Raw genomic sequence first — 27507 nt, forward strand, 5'->3', positions numbered from 1 at the left:
TCTGAACGTGACTATATCCTACTTCCTTCTTACTCCATTCCCAAACTTTGCCCGTTGATGTCTATTTTTTATTTGACCTGTTGTCTTTTAACATCTGATTTGGCTTCTTTGCCTTCGCCTTATGAATGCTGTTCAACTTTGCTTCAACACTGTTCTCTTTTCCTTTGTATTTGGGACTCCACCGGTCTGCCCTGCTGTTGTTTGATCTGTTTACAATGAGATGGGCCTCAGTGGGAATGAGCAGAGTCCTGGTGCTATTGCAGAGGGATGGGGTGGGCAGATCCTCTGTAGAGTGAACAGAGCAGCTCCTGGATCTATGTCAAAAGGCTAGGAAACAAGATCTACAGCATGGGCAAGGCATCTCAAGAATGCTTTCTCCTTGAAGAGGAAGTGAGAACTATCTGTAAGTTACCCTGTACTCTGAGATCTAAACCACACATTGTCAGTTTTAATGGAGGAGTTCACTACTTATTAGTAGCTTCCTTTCAAAAATACAAGTAGCCAAGATGAAATATAAATAGTGTTATGACAGCTTCAACCTGATTTAAGAAAACATCACAGAGTGGTAAGTGTGTAAACTTCAAACAGGGCAGAATAATTATCCAAATAAATGATACTTAGAAACTAAGGAAATGACTGAGCTGGTGAAAGGCTTTATTTGCAAGCATGAGGACATGAACTTGGTTCCTAGATACCATGTACAAAGAAGCCAGATGTAGCAGCACACTTATTACTAGTGCTGAAGAGGTAGAGACACATGGATTCCCACTCCTCGTTAACCAATCAACCTAGCCACTTGGTGAGTTGCAGGTCAATGAGACATCCTAAGAATGGTACCTTAAGAACACTTGAAGCTGTCCTCTTCCCACACACATGTGCAGCCCACAGACATATGAACAGCTGTATAGATGCATGCACATATACATCATACGACACAAAGCTGTGTTTATACTTTAACTGGTAAAAATTTTGTCTTACTCTAGAAAAATTTCAAAATAAAAAAAAGTTCATCTGAGAATAAGTGAAATCAGTGTGGTAGTTTGTCAGCTGTCCATCCACAAAATGCTAGGCCAATCCCTGTATTAATCTCAGGACTGGAGGTTTCATTAGGCCACAGTGATGCCTGCAGGTCTCTCTCTTTGTGAAAGAAAACCTATGTATTAAATGTTACTGTACACCAGTGGCGGTGGCACACACTTTTAATTCCAGAACTCGGGAGGCAGAGGCAGGGAGATCTCTGTGAGTTTGAGACCAGCCTGGCCTACAAGAGCCAGTTCCAGGACAGGCTTCAAAGCTACAGAGAAACCCTGTCTCAGAAAAAATAAACAACAAATAAATGTGTGTGTGTGTGTGTATATATATATATATATATATATATATATATATATATATCTTTTGGAGACATTTGGAGACAGTGTTTTTCTGTGTAGCCTAGAACTGGCTGTCCTAGAACTCATTCTGTAAACCAGGATGACTTCAGACTCAAAGATCTGCCTGCCTCTGTCTCCCAAGTGCTGAGAATGTGGACTAAAGGTATGGGTCTCCACTGCCTGGTTAAAATAGTTTTTTAAAATGTCTGAGCCATTTACCAAACCTGAAGTCTGGAGGAAGGATTCTACAAAGTATTGTTATTCAAATGTCAACTGAATGGTAGCAATTTAATAACTATTATAACACTTATTGAAGTCTTATTACAAGTCGGGCACGGCTATAATCCTGACAACTGTTTTGTGAGACAGTAATAACTATGTATGGTGCTTTAGATGAGAATCGCACCCATATGTCTGTATTTTTGGCTCTCAGTTGCTGGAACTGTTTGGAAAGGATTAGGAAGTGTGGCCTTGGTAGAGGATGTGTCACTGGCTACAGGTTTTAAGGTTTCAAAAAATGTGTGTCATGTTCTCTATTTCCTCTGAAACAGGAGTTCCCAGTTCTTCCTGATACCATGTCTTCTTTCTGCCATCATAGATTCTGGACTCACAAGCCCAATGCAGCATTTTCTTTTATAAGTTGCCTGGTGTTTTGTCACAGCAATAAAAAAGCAAGTGATACATCATGTTCATCTCTTTTAAAAATAGGAAACCGGGGCACAGAAAGCTTAAACAATGCACCCAAAGTCAGTCACCTAGCAAGTAACAGAGAGAGGACACGTATCTGGAAGCCATGGCTTATAAACTAATCAGAAAATCAAAGGAGAAAGTACAAGGTGAGCAAAGGTGCAGAAGAGTAAACCAAGACAGATGTGAAGGGTTCACAACAGCCACTATTGACGCTCAGTCAAATCTGGACACCCCTTCTCAAACCAATTGACCTGAAGCTTCTCTCTAAGCCAGCGGAGATAGCTCTGCCTTTGTATGGTAGCCTAGATATGCTGGCAATTAGCACATTAGAGCACTTGGGTGTGTTGATGGGAGTTGGAGCATAAACACCTCATCTCCCTTGTTCTTCAGGTTGAGGCATGTGTTTCCTAGCATTGCCCTTGGGGATTAAGCTCATTGACAGCTGGCTTGGTAATGTATCTTATATAGGCCACCACCTTGCACTGTATTATTTCCTTGTTCCATACTGGTCTTGCACTTTCTGCATTGAAACCTCTTAAATTTGAATGCTTTTCCCAGGGTTTTTTTCCTAGTGAAATGAAAAGTAAGAGGCTGAAAAGACGTAACAGGGTCTTTGTATCCCTGTTTGTCATGCACCCACAGATTGATGCTATTTGCTAGCCTGACACAGGGATCATTTATGGACTCAAGAGAACACATATAACTTTAAGTGTGGTTATGCAAAAGCTGTTAAATGGGAAAACAGGAACTGGGGGGTACTAGACATACTACTTAGTGAAATTTTACCTTACTTGTTTTTTATCAGTGTAATCAATAGAAGGTTCTAGTTGTTTAGTGGGAGAGGGGAGAGGAAAATATTACTTTCTTCAAGATATTACCTTGGATCTTCAAATTGCTATCAAACTTTAAAACCCCTGAACATGCTCAGTCCTTCAAACTTTCCCTGCACCTTCTACTTCTGGTGCTTGACCAATAAGGACCAGTCTAAAAGAAATGTTATTCCATTGAACATGACTACTGACTTCAACCACGAGAGACATATGGTTTTACCTGACAAAGACTTGATGTAAAACCTCAAGACCTAATTTATATCAAAATAATAGATAAGCAAATAGCTCCACCCTAGACTCATCCTCAGTTAATGCTTCTTCACCATAAAACACCACCCAAACTTCTCCTGAAGGGTCTTCACAGCTAGGTTGAGGTGGACGTGGCTTCTCTGCACACATACTTACCTTACTTCCTCTTAAGTAAAAACATGTTTGCTTATTGGGCTGCTCTATCTGTCGGTAAATTATTTTACTGAGGAATCTAAGAAAAGGCTTCATCCATCAATGGATGGAAACAAATGCAGACCCACAGTCAAACATTTCAAAGAATCCTGCAGAAGAGAGGGAGAAAAGATTGTAGGAGCAAGAGTGGTCAAGGACACCATGAGAAAATTCACAGAATCAACTAACCTGGGCTCACAGGGGCTCACAGAGACTGAACCAACAACCAGGGAGCCTGCACAGGACTGACTTAGACACTCTGCCTGTTTGTTAGAGTTGTACAGCTTAGTCTTCTTGTGGGACTCCTATTATTGGGATCAGGAGCTGCCTCTGACTATTTTATTGGCTTTTGAAACCCTACCCCTCATACTCAACCACTTTGCTCAGCCTTAACACATGGGAAGGAACTTAGTTTTACTGCAACTTGATATGCCTCGTTTTGTTGATATTCATGGGAGATGTGCCCTTTCCTAAATAGAAAGGAAGGGAAAGTAGATAAGGGGGTGGGAACAGAAAAGGGTAGGGAAAAGGACTGGGAGGAAAGGAAGGAGGGAAAATTGTGGCCGGAATGTAAAATAAATTTATTTAAAAAAGAAGAGGAACTTGTACCAAAAGGGATCTGACCTCCTTGGCCAACCTCCCATACATCATCACTGCAGGAAGTTCCTAAGAGAGGTTTTGTCCTTCCCATCTCCATTGTGTAATGACTTACCTGAGACCTAGCACAGAAAATAACTGTGCTTTCTTAGGAGGTGATTGGATAGCTCAGGATCTTGATGTCTCAATACTAACAGTCCTATTTGCAGAGGCCTACCATGGAGAGACAATCTCTGTATAGCCTTCATGATCTTTATTAAGTGCATAAAAATCAGGACCTTGAGAAATTCACCTTTGGGATCCATCTTTCCTGGAAATAAGCATGTGTTAACAATGCATGGCCACCAAGGTTAATAAACAGGGAACTCTTTTGTAGTTTAATGTTGAAAATTCTGCTGAATGTTCAAGTGTTGTTGTTTAAAAGTTTACTCTCAGGGTGTAGGGTTAAGGGGCAAATAGCTTAGGACATGTGAGAAATACTTTAAAAATAGAATCTAACATAGATTTTCCAATACTTACATCGTCCTTCCCCCTAACTAGGAAATGGGTGAGGGAATGGCCTTGGTGTCTGGGAGTTCTCATTTAATTCTCTGCATTTCCCTGAGCATTTACATTACATTTTCCTCTCGTCAACTATTGTTGTAGTACAGATTTTGCTTCCTAAAAGACAATTTCCTTTTTTTCTCAGCTACGAATACTGAATATTTAAGATCCATCATCATTGGTGTCAGGTATGGTGACACATACTTGTAATCTTCTCACTCTGGAGGCAGCAAAAGGATCAGAAGTTTGAGGCAAGATTGGGTTAGAAAGTGAGGCTTTGTCTCAAGCAAACAAATCAAAACAACAAACAGACAGACAGAGTCTCTGTGGCCAAAGAATGTAACTCAGTAGTAGAATACGTCCTCTGCATCCACAAGGCCTTGGGTTTGAGCTCCAATAGTGTAGTAAATAAATAGTATTAACCATATAATCAGTCTAGTCATTTTACTTTTAGGAAACAAAGGATACAAATATACACAAAGGCACGCAAATGTGTATAAATGCACAACACAGCACTGGATAGTATTCTTCAAGGGAGCAATATGCAATGTCAGTGAACAAAAGAATAATCTAGGAAGATATTAATGCTAAACTGAGAGAGAGAAAAAAGCAAATTGCAAATACATTTGCATAGTATGAACCTCTTTTGCCTAAAATGTAGCTTGTGTATAGAAAGATATTTTGCATTGAAGCACAAGAAAATTCTAGAAAGATACTTGTGAACCTGTCAACAGTATGTGGTGGTATAATTTTGGTTTATTAACTTGCCTTTGTACTCTCCATGATTTCTTCTTCTTTTCATTGTTGGCAAATGATCAGGCTTTTGTGTGGTCCCTCAACACAATGGAAAGTCTTGTCATTGGCCCAGAAGCCAAAGTTGTCTGTAAAACACTTCTGACTATAGTCTTGAATTCCATAAAACCTAAACCCCTTGAGGACTTGGGACTCAGCATCCTGGAGCTGCTGACAAGAGGAGGCATGCTGTGAACTGGAGCTGGAGTTCTGAAGCACTATTCGCCAAAGGAAGATTCCAGGTAGGTTGGCCTTAGGAACCTCACTGGTGGCATTCCTTGCAGGGAGTCAAAAATGGAAAAAATTATGTCATGTCATCTGAGGACATGGACATCACAATGGTAAATATCACAGACAAGGCCAATAGCTAAGGAAATGTGACTTGGACAACATACTAATGAAAGCCTCAGACTCTTTCCCATCCCTGAGGGTGATAATTTGACTGACACCCAATTACTAATTTCGTAATAGCATGAAGAGGGTAGCTACAGGATCAGGATTGAACTTAGTTTTATGCAAAAATCATGCATCTGAGTTTGGGGAATAAGATTAATATTTATAAGTCAGAACATTGGCAGGGTACAACATATTGCCAGGTATAGTAGTTACTTCTCTGTTCTGTAATAAAAACCATCATAACCAATACAACTTTTAAAGGAAATGTTTATTTGGGCTTGCAGTTCTAAAAGGATAAGAGGTCATAATTTGGGTGAGGCGTAGCTGGAAGGTGTTACAGCCAGAGCAGGAGGCTAAGTGACCGCATCCCCAACTACAGGCAAGAATCAGAGAGAACAAGGTTATGCTGTACTTTATATATCAGACGTCTGAAAGGAAGGCAGTGGCAGACTTTCTCTGGCACAGCTATGTCACCTAAACTTCCTCAAACAGCACCACCAACTGGGGACCATGAGCTTTGGAGGACATATGTCATTCAAACTCAAGGTCATCTATGCCATCTGAGCCTCCGAGAAGCAGCAGGCATCAGCAGGACCTAAGAACTCTCTTCATCACCAGCAACATGGGCACTGCCCACCAACCAGAACAAGACCTCAACATGCAGGTTTCACGTGGCTCTACCTACAAAGGAGTCTATAAATGCCACTGCTTCATCTCCCCAGGTAACTGTAGCCCTCCTGGAAATCATCAATGTGTCAGCGAAATGTGTTCCAGTGGATGGCAATGAGGTCATGTGTCCACTCTATCCAGAAAAAAAAATCTACAGGCCAAAACGTGATGTTCATCCATGTGACTCCAGGCGCCAGGGAAGAATATGGTCTCTTAGCACACCATCTATTCCTCGTGACACCCAAGACTCATTCTTCTGAGCTTAGGAAAGATCTTACAGGGAGAAAGAGGCAGAGCCACAGTGTAGATGACATTTGACCTCATAAGATGGCACTTCAAGGGACATGGTGCCTTGAAGTAAGTCCAGAAGAAAGGGAAGGGGCAAGCATGCAGTGCTTCTGGCCTCCAGCACAGCATCAAGTCATCATTGCAACAGCTCTCATCATCTGATAAGCATTAAAGGCATTTGAGAAGGAAAGCTAAGGATTTTAGTTTTGCTACAAGTAATGAGGTTCAGAGAAAAAAATACAATTCCTTACCTGGTATAGTTTTTAAGGGGTAGAATGATGCATACCTTTGGGGTGGTGATTTTCTTTTGTTGTTTTTTGCTACCCCCAATCGTGTTTATCTAATTGCATCACTTTTAGCATCCGTGTGTTTATCCCACCCTCTCAGTTTAATGGTGTCCTCTGCAGAGGGACAGGATTTTCTGTAAACAAACTCTGAGATGTAGATTTGGCTTATTCACTTATTCGCATTCCTAGAAAGAACCACGTGATAAGTGGCTCATTTGACAGAAATGCTCACCTGTGTGCTCTTCCAGAAAAAACCCTGATCACTCCCCCTCTACAGTGTTACTTTGCCTAGGAAAGATCATCTCCAAGATCTCTGAAATTATTTTTATTTATGTGTATGTGTTTGTACCTACATGAGTTTATGTACACTACATGCCTGCATGTTCGTGCAGAGGCCAGAGGGCAAGAGAGACATTGAAAGTGGAGTTACAGGTGACTGTGAGCCTCTCGATGTGGGTGTTGGGACTGAACACAGATCCTCTGGAAGAGCAGAACATGCTCTTGACAACTAAACTATCTCTACAGTCTTTGATGAAATTCTTACTAGATTTCTTTAGTAGGCATTGAACTTAGCAAGAGAAAATGTTCCTTGAAGTTAGAAGGAAGAGCAAAAGATATGGTCATGCCCAGAAATAGCTATGGACAATCTGAAGTGTTTCTGTTCTCAGAGTGATATGGAAAAAAAAGTCTCCATTGTGTAAAAAAAAAAAAATGCCTACATATATTGGTCCAGGTGTCCCACCAATCTATCCAATCTTGTACCTACTGCTCTCCAACACATTCTCCCAGATATTAGCATAGGAGCGATATTCCACTCTACAGAACAAGCACAGGTTCATGGTCCTTGGACAAGCTGCTGCTCCTTCTTGATGGTGCCATTGCTGCTCTCCTAGGCTGACCCTACTTACCTCTGTAAGGTGTATACCCTACTACTATCCAGTCAGTTATCTGCTCTGAATACAGATGTTGCATACATTTGTCTGCATTGAGCTTCTCCAGAGCGGTAGTAATATAGGTACACAATTCTCTCAGATAGATAGATAGATGGATAGATATATAGATAGATAAATGATAGATAGATAGATAGATAGATAGATAGATAGATAGATAGATAGATCTAGATATAACTGTAGATATAGATACAGATATAGAAATATGTGTAAGTGGGTTATGGAGAGTGTATGGGAAGAAAGAGAGGGAGGGGGGGAAGAAAAGGAGGTGTGTTAATTAATTATCCCATGTATTTTTTGGAGCTAGCAAGTTCAAATCTGTAGAGTAAGCTAGCAACCTGGAATTCACACAGAAGTTGACGTTGCAGTCATTGTTGAGTATAAAATCTACAGGACACACAGGGCAGCCATGGTAGAAACTTAGGCAAGAATTCTTACAATCATGGTGTCCTGGATATTTTTTTTTCAACTTGACACAATATAGGGTGATCTGGGATGAAGAATCTCAGTTGGAAAAAACTACCTCCCTTTGAATTGGTCTATAGGGAAGCCTAAAGAGCAGTTTCTTGATTAATAATTGATTTGGGAGAGCCCAGCTGTGAGTGGTGGTGCTCCTGGGTAGGTGGTCCTGAGTTGTTTGAGAAAGCAGACTGAGCAAATAGTGAGAAGCAGGCCAGTAAGCCACATTTCTCCAATGGCTCTGTTTTAGTTCCCGTTTCAAGATTCCTGCCTTAAGATCCTATCTAGGCTTCCCTCAATGGAGGACTATGACTGTAAACCAAACAAACCTTTCCAACTTGGCCATATTACTTTGTTCATGTGTTTTATTACAGTAGGAGAAACCTAACTAAGACAGTGGTAGGAATGGAGAGAAAATAGGAGATGGCAAGTGGAGGGAGGAGTGACCAGAGCACATAATGAACATGTATGAAATTGTGAAAAAACAAAATCTGCTTTTACAATTTATAATGAATACATTGATAGGCGTTTCTACAAGGTAAGTAACTTTAGGATATCATGATTCTTTGCTAGTCATCGTATCAACAATTATATAGCATCAGTGGGGATAAATTGTTTAGAGTTCTGAATGAACTCAACTCTTAAAGCTCTAGATATAAGTCATTCTAACCAAGATAAATAATCAAACATTTGTTAGACACCATCTCCGCTCCCTGAACCCTGCCTCATGAAACAGGCGGACAGATACAGACATATGTATGCACTCTCCCAACACACACACACACACACACACACACACACACAGAGAGAGAGAGAGAGAGAGAGAGAGAGAGAGAGAGAGAGAGAGAGAGAGAAGCCGAATTTTTTGAATTAACAAAAGTGTATAATCAATCATTTTGAAGTCAGGACTAATCTTTCCATATTAAAAATGAATCTCCTTTTATTCAGGTTCTGGGGATCTGAGTCCAGGAAAGGATATGAGAAGGCAAACCAAATCAGCAACTTAACTCCTCACAGTTAGCTGCTGCTAACCTCTGTGGTTAACCACACTAGATAACAACACTTCAAACCTGGTCCTTTCGGCAGCAGACTGTGACTACATACACAGTCCCACTTAGAGAGTTTGTCTGGTGGCGGGGGTAATTTAAACACCTCTTGGCTGTTCTTGCTCTTTTCCTGGAAGAAAAAGAACAAGGAAGGATGGTATATATAATACTTGAATATTTAATATAAAACACACACAAGTAGTAATTCATCTGCCTGTATCATGTTCCTAGAAGTGTATTTATAATTTTAAGCTGTTCCAACAATTACACATTTTGCCAAATTCTAGTCATGGGGAGAGTTGTTTAAACATCTGTTGACTACAGATGTTAAACAGTGTGAAATATTCTTTTTGAGATGCCAAAACACAATTAAAATCATAATATTTTTCCTAGTAACACATCATGCTACATCAGTGAAAAATTCAGAAAGATAAAACTCAATGAACAATGGATAATAATGGCTCTCCATACTAATTAGCTGCGCCTCGTGGCCGTTAATGTTTAACAAAACAATGTTAACTCAACAGTGTAAATTTTTTCCAACCCTTAAGAGAGACATTTCTCTTTCTTTTACAAGCTGGGTCTTGGTCAAGTTGATTAAAATGAAAAAAAAAAAAGAATACTGCATTATGTTTTGTTCTCACATGAGGATAATTTAATGGTGTGATTGCCTTAATATGACTGGGAAATCAAAGCACAAGATGCCAATGTTTAAAATACTAAACTGTCAGATGGCTTGGATGCCAATATGGAGGTGTCTGGTTTATACTTGGGCTCAGGATTATCGGAAAGGTGTGTGGGACACAGCTTTGACATGCCTCAACCTGGTCTTGATGAGCACCACTCCAAAATGCGCAAGAAACATCTGCAGGGTAAGCACGGGATTTCTGTCCTGTGTTCCTTGTGTTTGAAGTTGCCTTGTTTTGATTGCTGGGCGGGGAAGTAGGAGTAATAGTGTAATTTCCAGAAGTGAGAAAGAGCTGCCTGCTGACCTTAAAATAGCTCTCTCCTCTGCCTGAAACTCTGCTTGAAAGATTTTTCTTTAGAGCTTAGAAATCACTATACCATTCTTACGTAGAATAATAAGATCTCTAGCAGTCAGCGTCTCTTTTGACTCTTTGTCCTTGTCAATCATGGGTCAATTGTGTATCTTCAAAGTACCTTTTATAAAAGGTTGGTCCTACATATGCAAATAAAATAATTTAATCATATCAATTTGTTAACTAAATCAGTTGAAAACATTGATTAAAAAATTTAAAGATTCATTTTATTTTATGCGTGTATATGCCCATATGTATGTATGTACACCACATGTATGTAGGTGCTCATGGAGGCTAGAAGAGGACATTGGATCCCCCGGAACTGGAAGTACAGGAAGTTGTGAGCTACTTGATGTGGATGCTGACATGTGCTCTTAACAACTGAGCTATATCTCCTGCTCCCTAATCAAAACTTTTTATCAAATTGATCAATATACTATTTTTTAACCATAAATCCTTGATTAGGCATTGGCCGTGTGCCAAGCCCTGCACTAGTTGACAGAGATGAAAGAGTCAGAAATCCAGCATTCTGTTAATTTAATGGGGGTATAGACATCCCTCCCATATAATCCCAATACAGACTGGCAGGAAGTCATTTCATGCAAAGCTACAACCAATCTTTCCTGGCAATTGTGTTGATGTATATGTTCTTCAAAAAGTCTAATAAAAAAATGTTAGATTATTAGTAGGCTGTCCTTAGGTTTTAATACTGGTCAATTTCTATGCCAAGTACTTGATTGGGGAGAGGGTGACTGTTGAGAAAGAGGATTAGAAATAGCAAAAGAAAAAAAAACACATCCCAGTCATCAAAGAGTTTACATGTTAATTGAAAGGAAAAAATGAAAGTGTCAGACATCAAGACAGCCTACAAATTTGTAAGATATAAGCATCTAATTGTGTGGCTACTTGTGACCTGTGTTGGGAAGAGCAAAACACTGATATGAAGTGAAATATTCTGGAAAGTGCTCCCTTAGGAGACAGGAAGAAGAAACACCTGGAAGGGCTAGTTTAACTTTCATTTGTAAAAGCAAAGAGCATAAGTCCCCTAAATGGTGCCGAAGACAAGGATGCCCAGAAATGATAGTAGTGGCTTGTTATGTAGGAGTGCGAGGCGATACAGTAGGAGAGTAGCCAGTTTTCGAGTTATCTATTGGACAAAGTCTTCTATTCACCAGGTATTGAATGCTGTGCCTGATCTACATACCATAGACATAGGAACTGATAAATTTCTACTGTCCTGGCTAGTTTTTGTCAGCTTAACATAAGTTATCATCATCTGCAGGAGGAAATGTCAGTTGAGAATATGCTTTCACTTCATTGGCCTATAGACAAGTCCCTCACTAATGATTGGTATGGAGGAGCCATATCCTGGGTAGGTGGTCCTAGGGTATATAAGAAAGTAAACTTACAAGCCGACAGCTAACATTAAATTAAACAGAGAAAAACTCAAAGCCATCCCACTAAAATCAGGAACACAACAAGGATGTCCACTCTCTCCATACCTCTTCAATATAGTGCTTGAAGTTCTAGCAATAGCAACAAGACAACATAAGGGGATCAAGGGGATTCATATTGGAAAGGAAGAAGTTAAGCTTTTGTTATTTGCAGATGATATGATAGTATACATAAGTGACCCCAAAAACTCTACCAAAGAACTCCTACAGCTGATAAACACCTTTAGTAATGTGGCAGGATAAAAGATCAACTCTAAAAAATCAGTTGCCTTCCTATACACTAAGGATAAGGAAGCAGAGAGGGAAATCAGAGAAGCATCACCTTTCACGATAGCCACAAATAGCATAAAATATCTTGGGGTAACTCTGACCAAGGAAGTGAAAGATCTATTTCACAAGAACTTTAAGTCTTTGAAGAAAGAAATTGAAGAGGACACCAGAAAATGGAAGGATCTCCCTTGCTCTTGGATTGGGATGATCAACATAGTAAAAATGGCAATTCTACCAAAAGCAATCTATAGATTCAAAGCAATCCCCATCAAAATCCCATCAAAATTCTTCACAGATCTGGAGAAGACAATAATCAACTTTATATGGAAAACAAAAAACCCAGGATAGCCAAAACAATCTTATACAATAAAGGATTGTCTGGAGGCATTACCATCCCTGACTTCAATCTCTATTGCAGAGCTACAGTATTGAAAACAGCTTGGTATTGGCATAAAAACAGAGAAGTCGACCAATGGAATCGAATAGAAGACCCTGACATTAACCCACAAACCTATGAACACCTCATTTTCGATAAAGGAGCTAAAAGTATACAATGTAAAAAAGAGAGCATCTTCAACAAATTGTGCTGGCAAAACTGGATGTCAATCTGTAGAAGAATGAAAATAGATCCATATCTATCACCATGCACAAAACTCAAGTCCAAATGGATTAAAGACCTCAATATCAGTCTGAACACACTGAATCTGATAGAAGAGAAAGTGGGAAGTACTCTACAACACTTGGGCACAGGAGACCACTTCCTACGTATAACCCCAGCAGCACAGACATTAAGGGCCTCATTGAATAAATGGGACCTCCTGAGACTGAGAAGCTTCTGTAAAGCAAAGGACACTGTCACTAAGACAAAAAGGCAACCCAATTACTGGGAGAAGATCTTCACCAACCCCGCACCTGACAAAGTTCTGATCTCCAAAATATATAAAGAACTCAAGAAACTAGACCTTACGTCAAAGGCTAATCAACCCAATTATAAAATGGGGCACTGAGCTTAACAGAGAACTCTCAACAGAAGAAGTTCAAATGGCCAAAAGACACTTAAGGTCATGCTCAACTTCCTTAGCGATCAGGGAAATGCAAATCAAGACAACTTTAAGATACCATCTTACACCTGTCAGAATGGCTAAAATAAAAAACACCAATGATAGCCTTTGCTGGAGAGATTGTGGAGAAAGGGGTACACTCATCCATTGCTGGCGGGAATGCAAACTTGTGCAACCACTCTGGAAAGCAGTGTGGTGGTTTCTCAGGAAATTCGGGATCAACCTACCTCTGGACCCAGAAATACCACTCTTGGGAATATACCCAAGAGAGGCCTTATCATACAACAAAAGTATATGCTCAACTATGTTCATAGAAGCATTGTTTTGCTGGGAGAAAGAAGCTGAGTCAAGGAGTCGCCATGGTTCTCCCACTCCAGACAGACGCAGGTTAAGATCATTCCTGGTAAGCCAGCTTGTGGGCTACACAGATTAATAGAAATGGGTTAGATCAATATGTAAAAGCTAGCCAATAAGAAACTGAAACTAATGGGTCAGGCAGTGTTTAAAAGAATACAGTTTCCGTGTAATTATTTCGGGAAAAGCTAGCCATTCAGGCGGCCGGGTGCGGGGACTCAGCCCGCCGCTCCTACTACTACATTGTTTGTAATAGCCAGAATTTGGAAACAACCTAGATGCCCTTCAATGGAAGAATGGATGAAGAAAGTATGGAATATATACATATTAGAGTACTACTCAGCAGTAAAAAACAAGGACTTCTTGAATTTTGCATACAAATGGATGGAAATAGAAAACACTATCCTGAGTGAGGTAAGCCAGACCCAAAAAGATGAACATGGGATGTACTCACTCATATTTGGTTTCTAGCCATAAATAAAGGACATTGAGCCTATAATTAGTGATCCTAGAGAAGCTAAATAAGAAGGTGAACTCAAAGACAAACATATCCTACTGAATATTAAGCTTCATCAGGCGATGAAAGGAGAGAGACAGAGACCCACATTGGAGCACCAGACAGAAATCTCAAGGTCCAAATCAGGAGCAGAAGGAGAGAGAGCACGAGCAAGGAACTCAGAACCGCGAGGGGTGCACCCACACACTGAGACAATGGGAATGTTCTATTGGGAACTCACCAAGGCCAGGTGGAATGGGTCTGAAAAAGCATGGGATAAAACCGGACTCTCTGAACATAGTGGACAATGAGGACTACCGAGAACTCAAGAACAATGGCGATGGGTTTTTGATCCTGCTGCACGTACTGGCTTTGTGGGAGCCTAGGCAGTTTGGATGCTCAACTTACTAGACCTGGATGGAGATGGGCGGTCCTTGGACTTCCCACAGGTCAGGGAACGCTGATTGCTCTTTGGGCTGATAAGGGAGGGGGTCTTGATCAGGGGAGGGGGAGGAAAATGGGAGGCGGTGGCGGGGAGGAGGCAGAAATCTTTAATAAATGAATAAATTTAAAAAAAAAGAAAATAAACTTAGCAAGTTGGAGTGGATACCCCAGTAAGTAGCATTCCTCCATGGCCTCTGCTACAGTTGCTGCTTCCAGGTTCCTGCCTTGGCTTCTTACCTGACTTCACTTGATCTTAGACTATTAGCTTTGAGCTGAAATAAACCCTTCCCACCCCTAAGTTGATTTTATTTCTGCTGTTTTATCACAGTAGAAATAACTAGGACACCTGCCCATCTTGAAGCATATTGTTTATTTCTAAATGGAAACTTATCAAAGAGAATTTTCGTTCTGGGCATCAGTGTGTTAGGCCTATTTATCCTTCGGTACTGTCTACCAATGAAATGTACATGGTTTACTCAGCCGAAATAACTAATAAAGATATCTGTAATGGTTAGCGTGAGTACCTTGTGCCAGTACACTGTACTAAGCACTACACAAGCCTTATTCATAATCATAGTTAACATCTAGTGTTATACCAGGCACCATTTGTGTTATCTACAAAGGTTATACAATAAAATATTCATAGTAGGTGTTTGAAGCATGTGCTGCTATCATTACCATCATCTCTATGAAAAAACAAAGGCTCTTCAGGATTAAGTGTACTTCCCAAGCTCTTCCTTAAGGCTGTAGAGAGCTTTGGAGGATGGTATAAACAGTGTTATGTGTAGCACATGTAAAGCATTATAAAGCATGATTACCAAAAAGGTAGAACAAAAATCTAGTCAAACCTTTAGTTCGAACTTCATGGAAAGAATGGAATAAAAAAATCAAAATAAATGATTCTACAAAGAAGCAAATCAAAAATTTAGATTTTGCGACGAGTGTCGTGATTTCTTCATAATGTCAAATGTTTGTATGTGTGACTATAATAGAAAATAGATTTGGATTGGTTACTTTTTAAGGATTTGTTTGATTCTTATTTAAACAATTCTAATTAATAAGGAAAATTAAGAAAATGTTAAAATAATTTTATCAATGTATACTAATTGTATGAAATAGTGGGTTATAAAGTTTCCCTTTTTCTTTTTTTATTGTTTTTATTGAGCTATATATTTTTATCCACTCCCCTCCATTCCCCTCCCCTACAACCCTCTTCCATGGTCTCCATGCTCCCAATTTACTCAAGATATCTTGTCTTTTTCTATTTCTCTTGTAATTTAGATCCACATATGTCTCTCTTAAGGTCCTCTTTGTTGTCTAGGTTCTCTGGGATTGTGAATTATAGGCTAGTTTTTCTTTAGTTTGTGTCAAAAAGCAACTGTGAGTGAGAACATATGATATGTGTCTTCCTGGGTCTGGGTTACCTTACTCAATATGATGTTTTCTAGATCCATCCATTTTTCCGCAAATTTCAGGATGTCATTTTTTTCTGCTCCATTACTCTTTTGTATAATTTACCCAGTATTCCATTGTGTAAATGTATCATATATTCCTCATCCATTCTTTGGTTGAGGGGCATTTTGGTTGTTTCTAGGTTCTGGCTGTGACAAACAATGCTGCTATGAACATAGTTGAGCACTTGTCCTTGTGGTACGATTGAGCATCCTTTGGATATATACCCAAAAGTGGTATTGCTGTGTCAAGAGATAGTTTGTTTCCTAATAATCTGAGAAATCACCATATTGATATGGGGCTGTACCAGTTTGCCCTCCCATCAGCAATGGACGAGCGTTCCCTTTACCCCACAACCTCTCAAGCATAAGTTGTCATCAGTATTTTTTATCTTGGCCATTCCTACAGGTATAAGATGGAATTTCAGAGTTCTTTTGATTTGCATTTCTCTGATGGCTAAAGATGTTGAACATTTCCTTATGTGCCTCTTAGCCATTTTAGATTTCTTTGTTGAGAGTTCTCTCTTTAGGTCTGTACCTCATTTTATTATTGGATTATTTGTTCTTTTGTTCTTTTGATGACCAAATTCTTGAGTTCTTTGTATATTTTGGAGATCAGTCCTCTGTCTGATATGGGGTTGGTGAAGATCTTTTCCCATTCGGTAGGCTGCCATTTTGTTTTGTTGGCCATGTCCTTTGCTGTACAGAAGCTTGTCAGTTTCAGGAGGTCCCATTTATTAATTGTTGATCTCAGTGTTTATGTTACTCGGGTTATATTTAGGAAGTGGACTTCTGTGCCCATATATTCAAGGATACTTCCCACTTTCTCTTCTATGAGGTTTAGTGTGGTTGACTTTAGGTTGAGGTCTTTGATCCATTGGAACTTGAGGTTTGTGCATGGAAAGAGACATGGATCTATTTTCTACATGTTGATATCCAGCTATAATAGCACCATTTGTTGGATATGCTTTCTTTTTTCGATTTTATATTTTTTTCTTCTTTGTCAAAACTCAAATTTTGTAGGTGTGTGGATTGATATCTGGGTCTTCAATTTGGTTCATTGGTCCTCCTGTCTGTTTTTATGCCAACACCAGGCTGTTTTCAGTACTGTAGCTCTGTAATAGAGTTTAAAGTCAGGGATTATGATGTCTCCAGGAGTTCCTTTATTTACAGGATTGTTTTGGTATCCTGGGTTTTTTGCTTTTCCATATGAAGTTGAGTATTGTTCTTTTAAGGTCTGTGAAGAATTTTGCTGGGATTTTGATGGTCATTCCATTGAATCTGTAGATTGCTTTTCATAATATTATTATTTTTACTATGTTAATTCTACTTATTCAAGAGCATGGGAGATCTTTTCATTTTCTGGTGTCTTCTTCAATTTCTTTCTTCAAATATTTAAAGTTCTTGTCATACAGGTCTTCCACTTGTTTGGTTAGAGTTACTCCAAAATATTTTATGCTATTTGTGGCTATTGTGAAGGGTGATGTTTTTCTGATTTCTTTCTCAGCCCATTCATCATCGGTGTACAGGAGGGCTACTAATTTTTTGAGTTAATCTTGTATCCTGCTACATTATTGAAGGTCTTTATGAGTTGTAGAAGTTCCTTGGTAGAATTTTTGGAGTCGCTTGTGTAAACTATCATATCATCAGCTAATAGTGAGAATTTGACCTCTTTTCCAATTTGTATTCCCTTGATCTCCTTTTGGTATCTTAATTGCTCTAGCTAGAACCTCAAGAACTATATTGAATAGATATGGAGGGAGTGAAATTTTTTGTGTTGTTCCTGATTTCAGTAAGATCTCTGTGAGTTTCTCTCCATTTGGTTTGATGTTGGCTGTTGGCTTGCTGTACATTGTTTTTGTTGTGTTTAGGTATGTTACTTGTATTCCTGCTTTTTCCAAGACCTTTATTATGAAGGGATGTTGTATTTTATTGAAGGCTTTTTCAGCATGTAATGAGATGAGCTTGTGGTTTTTTTTTTTCATTTTGTTTAAATGGTGGATTACATTGACAGATTTTTGTATGTTGAACCATCCCTGCATCCCTGGAATGAAGCTGACTTGATAATGGTTATGATTTTCTGATGTGTTCTTGGGTTTGGTTTACCAGTATTTTATTGGGTATTTTTGCATCAATGTTCATGAGTGAGATTGGTCTGTAGTTCTCTTTCTTAGTAATGTCTTTTTGTGGTTTGTGTATCAAGGTAATTGTAACCTCATAAAGAGTTTGGCAATGTTCCTTCTGTTTCCATTGTGTGAACAGTTTGAGGAGTATTGGTATTAGTTCTTCTTTGAAAATATTGTAGAATTCTGAGCTGTAATCATCTGGTCCTGGGCTTTCTTTTGGTTGGGAGACTTTTGATGACTGTTCCTATTTCTTTGGCAGTTATAGGTCTATTTAATTTGCTTACCTGGTCTTGATTTAATTTTTATAAGTGATATTCATCCAGAAAGCTGCCCGTTTCCTTTAAGTTTTCCAATTGTGTGCAATATGAGGGGGTCCCAGTGGAGTTTCTCTTGCGCCATTCAAGATGTCAATTGAAGGATTACATGCTGTATGCTATGCCAGGGCTTGGGGCCTTTTCTTTTCAGGGTTCCTTTCTGATTTGAGTTTTCATTTTCTGCAGCCTATCCTGGGCTATGAATTCTCCAGATACATGCAAGCCCACTTCTGTGTGTGTGGTCATTTCCTGGCTCGTTCAGGATTGGTCTGTTGAGCTGCTGTAGCACAGTGCCTGCTGCTTCTTGATGTGACAGAAGCCTCTTTGAGGTTTCCAACACTGGCTCCTCAACATGTGGGTCTCAGAGGCATTTTCACCCTTTCTCTCGCATCTTGTTCCCTTATGTGGCTCTTTCCTCATAAGACTCATGTGCCGTTTGATTGTGCCAAAGTTCACATCTGCATGGCACAGACAACAAGGGTACAAGCGATAAGTTGGTTTCCCAAAATTATCTAGAACGCAGGTTCATACCTGCTCTGGCTTTCTGCCTGGTTGTATATGGGGTATGGGGCAAGTCTTCCATCCAGTGAACTTTTCTGGATGATGGACCAAACATCACACATAGATTTAGTTTTTCCACTAGACCACACCATGTAACTACCCTGAGAAAGGGCAAATGATCATGTTATGGAATATTTGTACACTGTGTAAAATGTATTGTTGTGATTAGTGTAATAAAAACTGAATGGCCAATAGCTAGGAAGAGGTGAGGCAGGACTTCTGGGAACAGAGAGGACTCTGGAAAGAAGGAGGGCAGAGTAGTGTACCAGACACCTGAAGGGAAAAAAAAAGGAAGTGCAAGATGGAAGAGAGGTAATACCATGTGACAGAATGTAAATTAATATAAGTCTGTTTACACTAAATTATAAGAGCTAGTTGAGACAAGCCTATGCTAAAGGCCAAGTTTTCATAATTAGTAAGAAGTCTCCTTGTCATTATTTGGGACTGGCAGCAGAAAAGAAAGTCTGCCTACATGACCAGAGTATTTTAAAGGGAGCAATTTATTAAAAATTGCTTTTAAAAATGAACAGCGCTAAAAATAGGTCTTCCCATACCACGAGCCCAGGTATTTGTGCATAGCAAGCATCCAAAGCTGGAGCATGGAAAATGGCCAGAGCTTGAATGGAGAATAATAATTTTGTGCGCCTAAACACACAATCAATGTGGGCCTCAGACAGAAAGCTTTCCTTTGTCAAAAGTTTGTACTAAATATCTTCCTTCTCCTTTAGCCTTCAAGGTTATCTTTCACACCAGTTTTGATTAAAATTCACCACCACAAAAGTTTAAATGTAAGAAAGAATGAATTTTGCTTATAAATCTTGGCTTTCTCGTTTACGGTTGGCTTTGAATGAGGCTGAGTATAGGTTTTGTATGGCCACAGCTTAACATGGACATAATGAAATACAGCCTTAAAAAAGCCACTCCCTCCTTAGCTGAGCCCACCTTCCAAACCTGCCTTGCATAGGGATATTTCTATTACTTTAGTGTAGAAACTGTAGAGTAAAGGAAGCCCCAGCCAGCAAAGGGATGCTGCTAACACTAATCTTTTTAACACCATCTCACCATTTCTTCATATCGAACCTGCAGCAAATCTAAAGGCAGTATCAATAAATATTCTTTCAGCTATTGGTTTATTGTCCCAAATACAAAATTACTGATTTTTTTGACAGGGAACCAAGATTGAAAGTTCCTGCATAAAATATTTGCATCTCAATTCCAGAAGCTGGTGATTGAACTCCAAGAAACAAACTGGCACCAACTTCCATGAACAAAATGACTATGAATCACTTCATTCTTGAAAATTAACCAAAGCTGTGATTTAACAGGTGATGAGTTAGATGGATATGCAGTATTTCCATAAATGCTCAGCTATGATATGTTCTCATATTATTGGTATGATTCAGAGCTCTTTAAAGATCCCTGCATCTAAGGAAAGAGAAGGAAGCTGGCATATCTGTTTAAACTTGCCTAATGAATTGTTTTTGTAGGAGTCTCTCTTTCAGTATTGCAGATGAGGTTCCTAGGATATGCAATGCTCTACATAGCTAGGATATCATGTTAGAAACAGTGTCTGCCTTTGAATTTTTCTGCCACCTAAGTGAGAAAAAGGAGGACCAAAATCAATAGTAATTTTTGAATCTTCTCCTTATTTTAGGTTTATTTTATTTTTACTTATGTATGTATATGAGAAAGTCTGTGTCTGAATTTGTGCATGTACGTTCAGGTGCCCACAGAGGCCAGAGGTGTCATATATCGTGGAGTTGGAGTTACAGACCTGTGAGTCTCCCAACACAGTTGCAGGGTCTGAAAGAGCAATGCCTGAGCCATCTCTTTGGACTCTTCTTTTATAGATTATACTTTCCATGCTTTGTGCATATACAACTTTGCTGTAAAATACAATGTGTACTAGCCTTAAATGACTATGTAAATGGAAACATTAAGGTTTCCCAATTGCATTAATAAATTGCTGATGCTGTGTAGCCTTGTGGTATTAGTGTGTTATCACATCAAAGAACTCAGAGTTAGAACATTTTCATTGTTTCAAGAAGGGTGTCATTGAAGTCTCATTGTCTATGGTTTTTTTTTGCATTTAGAACCTTGTTTTAATTATGCCTCTAATATAAAGCTACCATACATACATAAGTATTTACTCAAAATTGGCTTTTCAAGATATCTATTCTGAAACTCTTTAGCTTCAATCTGAATAGCATAAGATTTTTAATAAAGAGGTCTCAAAATATTTAGAAAGGATAACCAAGAATCTTGGAGTCTAGAGAGAAGGCATTGAGGGAAGAAGAATCCCAAAGGGTGGAGGAGAAGGGAGAGAAGAATGAGGAAACAGGGCAAATAATATCAAAATAAACTATATTCATGTATGAACTTGTCCAATAAATAAAAATCATTAAAAAAGATTTTTGAAGTCTACATAAATAGATAATTGGACTTATTTGACATAGCAATTTGTTAAATTCAACCTAACAACTTATTGAATCTTATTTGAAACTAAACCCCAATTCAAATATTTGCAGTCAGTTGCTTAACAATGGACATGAACTCTTAGAAATACTTTGTTAATTTTTTATTGGGAAAACACCTTACCAAGCATGTTAACAAATTAAAATGGCTGTTAAGAGTTGGATCTTAAGTGCTCACCGCCCACCACTCCCCAAAGCTCATGTTTTGAAAGTCTTACTTCAGCTGGTTAAACTATTGACTATTGGTTCATGAGAGTGAGAAATCATCAAAGGTTTAACCCATTTATAAGTTCATGGGCTACTAAGAAATGGGACCCAGTCACAGAAATCAAGTGGCTGAAAGTGTGCCTCTAAAAGATCACCTTATGTTATGTCAAGATAAAATGTCACTTTGTATGCTAACTTAAAATAATTTAAAACAAGGAAAATAATGTATCTTATCATATCTTATCTCCAGACTCCCAACCCTTTTTTCACAGTTGAAAGAACAAGAAAAAGACCTTAAAACTAATTTTATGAAGATGATAGATGTCCTTAAAGAGGAAATTAATAAGTCTCTTTAAGAAATATACAAAAAATGGAAGCAATGAATAAATCCCTTTAAAAGTCAAGAGAAAACAAATAAATGAAGGAAATGAATAAAACTGCTCAAGACTTGAAATTGGATATAGAAGCAACAGAGAAAACATACTGAAAATGGAAAATATATATAAGCAAACAACAACTACAGATACAAACAGGCATCACCAACAGACTGCAAGAGATGGAAGAGAAAATCTCAGGCATTCAATATATGATAGAAGAAATAGGTAAATTGGTCAGAGAAAATGTTAAATCTAAAAACCTCTGACACAAAAACGCCAGGAAATCTGGAACAACAGAATAACAAACCTAAGAATAATAGGAATAGAAGAAGGAGAAGAATACCAGCTCAAAGGCCCAGAAAATACTTTCAACAAAATGAGAGAAGAAAAATTTCCTAACCTAAAGAATGTCATTCTTATAAAGGTACAAGAAGCTTACAGAACACAAAATAGGACAAGTAAAGAAAGTCTGCTCATCACATAATAATCAAAGCACTAAACATACAGAACAAAGAAAGAATATTAAAACCTGCAAGAGGAAAATGTCAAGTAATATATAAAGGCAGACCTATTAGAATTACACCTGACTTCTTGGTGGAGACTCTAAAAGCCAAAAGGGCCTGAACAGAGGTTTTGCATACTCGAAGAAACCTTAGATGCTAGCCCAGATTATTACATCCAGCAAAAATTTCAAACACTGTAGATGAAAAAAAAAACTAGTTACTCAATGATAGAGTCAAATTTAAACAAGAGCTATCCACAAAATTACAGTTACAATATTTATATCTGCTTTATCTTTTATCATAACTAAGGAAAACTATAATTATAACTATCTATCTATTCTTCAACTCCATCAAAGACTCCAGAAGGATATAATATCACCTAAGCAAACAAGAAGTACATTGTAAGAAACTTCCAAAACTCTAGATGTGACAGAGACATCTCACTGCCAGGACAGCCACCCAATGTTGTTCTTCACTTTGGGGGCATCCATATTCAGCCTACTGTTCCATAGTATCCATCAGACTTTTCTGCCTATATTGGCAGTTTGTCAGTCACTTTCTTCCATGTCCTGCAGAATATCTGGCAGACTTTGATGAAGTAGGAACCTGGAAGGATGGTCATACCTTCTTTAGGCAATTTCAGAAGTCCTTTTTTCTGTGATTTCTGTATGTCCAATCAAGCAGTCCAGGCAATAGCAGCTTCTTGCCCAAATGGCTAACCACATCCATAAGGAGCCTCTTTGATGCTCATCTTCCTCTTGAAGTAATTGGTGCTGCCAGGAGCAGATGTGTCTCATGTAATGAAAAGTCCTAAATTAAAGCATTTTAAATGACATATTCTGAAGGTCTCTGAAAGATTTGAAGAATAGCTATATAACTGAAATATATCTCTATGTATCTAGAAAGCCTAACTTGACTACAAGCTTGACTATTTTGACTACCTATTAATCTATATTTCTTAAATATATATTACATTTTCAAATGAGCTGCACAAACACAATACCTTAATCAAGAGCAGAAATATACATAAAACAAAATTGACCTTAAGTTTCTATCAATAAAACAAGATCCATACCAATGCAAATCTCTATAGCATACCCCCTTTTAAATGTAAAAGAACATTTATAAACAATATTTGGGAAAAGGGGAATAGCTATTCTCCAAACTGCTTCCTGCTGTTTGTTGGGCAAAGTAATTTTTTGAAGGCTTTTCAAGACAACCTTTCAGGGGGTCTTGGTCTATCAAGCCACATTAGTTGGGAAGGATTCCACAGGTTCTGGGGAATTTCACATCATAAGCTTGCAGAAATACATGACATAAACTGTACTTATGCAGGCCTTTGAATGGAAAATTTTTCAGCCAGAATGAAAGGAGTGTTTTCAAAGTCGTTGGGAGTAAGGAAAAAAAATTGGCATTTTCTAGAAATAGTGGAAGAGACAAGAGGAAAAGTCAAGCTGCATATGTAGCCAGGTTGTTGAACTTTAAAATAACAAGATTGGGCAAATGAGTACCCCTGATATGCAATAGGTATATTGACAGCAGATTTGAGGTTGTGCAGATGATTATTCTGTTTAGGGCCACTGAGAAGCAAGGAAACATTTGCTGAGAACTATCTGGGAAGGAATCCTTTGTGTGTATTCCAGGGAGCTGATCAAGGGGCTGGTTCTTCCTTCCTTTGATGACAAAGATGAATATAGGAACCTGAATAACTGCAGCCTTTCTATACAGGGATGTCATGACATTCTGTGCCTGAATGTCATAAGCCTCTCACAAAGGACACAGCAGAGCCAAGAAGTCAGAGAGAAGCCTGTCCAGCCCTCAGCCCCCAGCCCCCATGACTTTGAGGCCTTCTGATTCAGTGGCTGCATCTCCACCCTGTGACCAGAGACATACTTTTCTGCTATTAATATCTGCATGTTATTCTATACCTGACTTTAGCCAAAAGGCTGAAAAGCCATTAGGGTTTGTTTCTTTCAGCCATTTTTGCTTGTATACAAATTTATTTTTGCAAGAATGAGCTGCTACAGCAGTAAGATTATCCATCAGATAAGGGTGCTTGCTGCCAAGCCCAATAACCTGATTTCAATCCTTGGAACCCACATCATAGAAAGGGAAAACCACCTTGTTTAAGTTGTTCTCTGATCTCTATAGGTATGGCACACTTTGAGCCCACACACATATGTACACACATTAGCAAATGTAAAAAAAAAAGAATGGAATTCTGTATTTCAGCTTAACTTTTGCATATCTTAATATGTAATAGTCACATTTCCCTGTCAATAAAAAAAATTTCTATGATCCTTCTATTAGAAATTTCGTGACTTTTGTAAAGAATATCTGTAGGTGGTAAAGGGTTTAAAGCCAAGAGGCATTCTCACAGTTTGGCTCTGATAGTTACCTTTCAAATTTGTTTTCTTGTTTCTGTTTTGCCATTTATTTAATTTTAATAACTTACATATTTTTATTATATGTGTGTAAACGTTTGCTTGCATATGTATATGTGTGCACCACAGTCATGCAGCTCTCAAAGAGGACAGAAGAAAATGGCGAATCCTCAGATCTCCTGGAACTGGAGTTACAGATGGTTTTGTTCTATGTGGTTGCTAAGAACTGAAACCAGGTCCTCTTTAAGTGCAGCAAGTTCTTCTAGCTGCTTGCTTTCCATGTTTCCAGGCCTCGGTTTGCATTTTAAATGTTGCATATTAACACAACACAAGGAATGACTGATTTTTATGCTATTTTCCCATTGTTAATATAGCGTATGCTCCAGGAGGCCACAATGAAGAAATATGAAAAATAATTACTAGAATTTGATAGAGAATAAAATGTCACTTTCTGTACACAAAAGAAAAGATATTAATAAAAACTCATTTGTTATATTCCTTTATATAGAAATATAATGTTAATCTGAGGGTATGATGAATTTTATAACATGATTGATACAAAATCGGAGCAATGAGATCACTAAACAATTGAAATTTGAGCTTCTTATTTTGCTTCTCCTCATCCTCCAAAAATTAAGATGAATAGAAACAGAAGAGTAGAGTTTGTGTGTTTATGAAAAAGTGATTTTCTCTGTGTCCTTGGGCAAAATGCCTTCAATTGACAAAGGCTCCATCTGTATTCTAAGCAAAGCTGCACATTCTTTTTTTAAATGTGTGTTTTTAAAATACCACTTGGCACCTACTTTACAAAGCTTAAAAATTAGCTTTTGGGGAAAAAATTCACCCAAAATGTTGCTTCTTCCGTAGAGACAAGAAAATTGGATTCGTGTAAACGATCCTTAAGAAATGTCTTTATGTCTGTATGCCAACAATTGCACTTATAAAAATACACATTGATTCTCTTTTAAAATTCTAGTCTTGTTATATTTTTATCCACTATTGGGAAGGAATATGAATGGTGCAACCACTTCCCGCATTAAGATGCCTAGTGAAGAAGAACTCCTGTGTGCACTAAGTGCTGACTGAAAAGTTATTATTAAGTCTCTGCTTCTTTTTCCATTCAAAGGCCATGTTTGTATATATGTGTTTTCCTTCTTTAGTTATCATTTTTGGTTAGCATAAAACAAAATAGAGTTCTTTGTAACATTTCCATCCATCTGTATTAGCACACTTTGTTCTTAATCACCCCCCCACACACACTGCCCTTCTGATCATGTCTCTCTTGCCTTCTTGCTGCACCTTCTCCCTCTCAAGCACTTCTCCCTTTTACTTTCAGGACATATGTTCCATTACCCTCACTTATTTACATCCCTCTTTAAGTTTGTTCCTTTCCCATAGTGTACTTTCTACTTCCACACCATAGAACACACACACACACACACACACACACTCAATCTACAACCAGCATGTGGAAAACCACAAAATATTTTTCTTTCTGAGTCTGATATTTCACTTAACATAATGAGTTTCAGTTCCATCCGTTTTCCTGTAAATATCTAACTTCATTTTTTTCTTTAGAGTTGCATAAAATTCCATTGTATATGTGTATCAATTTTATACACTGATCTGTTGATGGACCTTTAAGCTGGTTCCATATCTTGGTTATTGGAAATTGTACAGTAGTAAGCGCAGATATTCAAGGATCTGTGATAGAGTGACAGAATCTTTTGAGTATAATTTCAGGATTAGTATCATAGATCATACAGTAATTATATTTTTATATTTTTGAGGAGTATCCATACTAATTTCCATAGTAACTGTACCAGTTTGCACTTCTACCTGAGAATATAAATATTCCTCTTCCTTCACATCCTTACCAAACTTGCTTTCTATTTGTTTCTACTGTTTGTTTGTATTTAGTCTTGCCATTCTTCCCGGTTTTTTTTAACCCAGATTTGACTAGAAGATTGGTGTTCTTATACTTGCTTTTTGGAGATTTTTATAGATTCTACATATTAACCCACATACATAGTTAGCAAAGTTTTCTCCCATCCTATATAATATCTCTACGTATTATTTCCTTTATTGAGAAGAAGACATTTATTTTCAAATTCCATTTTTTCAATATTGTAATAATGCTATTAACTATTTGCCGTGCTAGTATGGTCCTTTTCTTAATGCCCATGCCTATCTTATATCTATGTCTATGTCTTAAAAGTATTTGACCATGTTTAATCTAGCAGTTTGGGTGTTTTAGGCCATTGATGCAATTTGAATTGATTTTTTTATGCAGAGTGAGAGACATAGATCTAGTTCATTATATAAAGACTATCAGTATTCTCAACATATTTGCTAAGGAGGTTGTCTTTCTGTGATGTGTGGTTTTGACCTTGCAATGGTTAATCTTGACTGTCAACTTTATGGAGTTAGGATTGTGATGGAAACAAAGCTCTAGAAATATACGTTAAAAAGTTCTTGATAAACTGAGATAGGAATACTCATTGTAAATGTGGGCATCACCAGTCCATGGACTGGAGTCTTTGACTAAGTAAAAAGAGGAAAGCGAGACAAGCACCAGCATTCACTGCTCTCTGCTTTCTGACAGGGGATGCAATGTGACTAGTTGCCATGAC

Source organism: Microtus pennsylvanicus, chromosome 2 (genome assembly GCF_037038515.1).
Source record: "Microtus pennsylvanicus isolate mMicPen1 chromosome 2, mMicPen1.hap1, whole genome shotgun sequence".
Taxonomy (NCBI): Eukaryota; Metazoa; Chordata; class Mammalia; order Rodentia; family Cricetidae; genus Microtus; species Microtus pennsylvanicus.